The sequence below is a fragment of the Pygoscelis adeliae genome, unplaced genomic scaffold (assembly GCF_000699105.1).
Source record: "Pygoscelis adeliae isolate BGI_AS28 unplaced genomic scaffold, ASM69910v1 Scaffold34, whole genome shotgun sequence".
Taxonomy (NCBI): domain Eukaryota; kingdom Metazoa; phylum Chordata; class Aves; order Sphenisciformes; family Spheniscidae; genus Pygoscelis; species Pygoscelis adeliae.
The window spans coordinates 2,816,147-2,818,295 of record NW_008824658.1 but is presented as its reverse complement, the minus strand read 5'-3'; the positions used below and the strand labels follow the sequence as shown (position 1 = coordinate 2,818,295).

At 54.4% G+C, this 2,149-nt stretch overlaps 1 protein-coding gene across 1 annotated transcript in view; it reads right to left on the bottom strand.

The window, feature by feature from the left end:
* Positions 1-174, bottom strand: part of LOC103915756 — a 4,896-nt gene extending 4,722 nt beyond the window's left edge. Inside the window, exon 1 of the mRNA XM_009322669.1 lies at positions 80-174. The gene's annotated coding sequence lies outside the window, so the exon portion shown is untranslated. The remainder of the gene's footprint in view (positions 1-79) is intronic.
* Between the last annotated feature and the right edge of the window lie 1,975 nt (positions 175-2,149).

Sequence of the window (2,149 nt, the reverse complement as noted above, 5' to 3'; positions counted from 1 at the left end):
ATCATCCTGGGTCCTTCCCAGCACTAGCCAGGACACAGCCCCCGTGCAGACCCCAGATCTTGCGACGCCCTCCCCTTACCTGGGCTTCTGCCTGGTGCGGAGGGGCGGGCGGCTTTCGGCTCCCCTGGCTCCCGCGTCTCTCCCTGGCTCTCTCCCTCCTGTTTTCAGTGCAGAATATGTGCTGTCTAAAACTAAACCGTGCATCAGGCTCCCTGCCTCCAGTCAGCTGATTCGGCTGCCTGTTTTGTTGTTGTTGCTAAATATAGCCCGCTGGCTGCCTGCCCTGCCGAGGAGCCCACATTTGACAAATGCCGTGTAGCATCGGGACAGCAGACAGGCACCAGGGAGGCAGGGCCATCCTGTCCCCAGGGCCGGTCCACGACAAATCCCTGCTGCTCCGCTGCCTTATTGTGGCATTTCACCCATGTGAAATGCAAGTGCGGTGCCGTGATCGTGCCGCAGGAGGGGCTGCCCGTGCTCTGAGCTGGGGAGTGTGAAAAGAGGAGCCGTAGTACCATCGTTTTTCATTGCTGAATGGTGAATCCTCAGGGTTTGAGCTGCTTTTGCTCCTTCTCTGCCTTATTTCACAAGCAAATTCATGCCACTTGGACAGGTTTGCCCAGGAGAGAGGGGGGTGCCTGCAGCATCGTTATCGCTGCTCTCCTCCCTCCCTGCTCCCAGTTTTGAGCTGAGCCATGCATCCACTGCGGAGGCGCAGCTTTTTTTCCGCCGCAGCACTGGCAGCCTTGTCCCTCCCCGGGCTCCGCTCCTCTAACCCCCTTCTCCCCACTGCCCCCAGCATCGCCCCCGTTTGTGTTTCGCTGAGCTGGCGCCCGCCGAGCAAGACCACAGAAATGCATTACAGCAAATTGCTTTGCCAGGAGGCCTGGCAGCGTCCGACCTTGCGGGTCTCTAGGCAGCAGGGATTTGTCTTTGTTTTCTGGCTTATTAACACGCTGCAAACTGATTGCAATTCTAGTATAACTCCAGTATCCCTCTCGTAGCCTCTCTTGCAGCATCGCATTGGGTGGGGAGGTAAATAGTTATTTTGCAGCAGAATCTTCCTTCTGCTTTTATTTCCCAATACTGTCCTCAGAGGGAGCCTCGATAGCTGCTATTCGTTACCAGGGAATAGCCACGCTGCACAACATCCCTGTGTGACCAAGGCCAGAGAGCGTACCTGCGTTTCTGAACCTTGCTGCTCCCTACACCGCCTGTCCTGAACTGCTGGGAAGGATGGAGAGAAAAGCAGAAATCCTAGATTAAAAATCACTGCTTTAGTTTTAATGCAAATATTCTCAGTGTTGCCAGCATTCAGGCTGGAATTGGCCTTGACTGCTGATTTGGCCACCCAAGCCCACGCTCATCATCCAGGTTCTTTCTTTATCTCCAGTGGAAAGAAATAAGCAGCTCAAAAGACTTACGCATCCCTTCAGGATATGGTTCAAAGCAGAGATTATTTGTTTTCTGGAAGCAGCCATTGCTTAGCATTTAAATAAAAGGTGTGGAAGCTTAAGCTGTTTGTCTGGACTTCTGATGCCAAACAGCTGAGGTTAGCTGAAATGGGATGCCATCCAGAGGGACCTGGACAAGCTCAAGAAGTGGGCCCGTGTGAACCTCATGAAGTTTAACAAGGCCAAGTGCAAGGTCCTGCACCCGGGTAGGGGCAACCCCTGGTATCAATACAGGCTGGGGGATGAAGGGATTGAGAGCAGCCCTGCCGAGAAGGACCTGGGGGTACTGGTGGATGAAAAGCTGGGCATGACCCGGCAATGTGCGCTCGCAGCCCAGAAGGCCAATCGTATCCTGGGCTGCATCCAAAGCAGCGTGGCCAGCAGGGCGAGGGAGGGGATTCTGCCCCTCTGCTCTGCTCTGGTGAGACCCCACCTGCAGTACTGCGTCCAGCTCTGGAGCCCTCAGCATAAGAAAGACATGGACCTGTTGGAGCGGGTCCAGAGGAGGGCCACGAAAATGATCAGGAGGATGGAACACCTCTCCTGTGAAGAAAGGCTGAGAGAGTTGGGGTTGTTCAGCCCAGAGAAGAGAAGGCTTCAGGGAGACCTTATTGCAACCTATCAGTACTTAAAGGGGGCTTATAAAAAAGATGGTGGCAAACTTTTTAGCAGGGCCTGTTGCGACAGGACAAGGG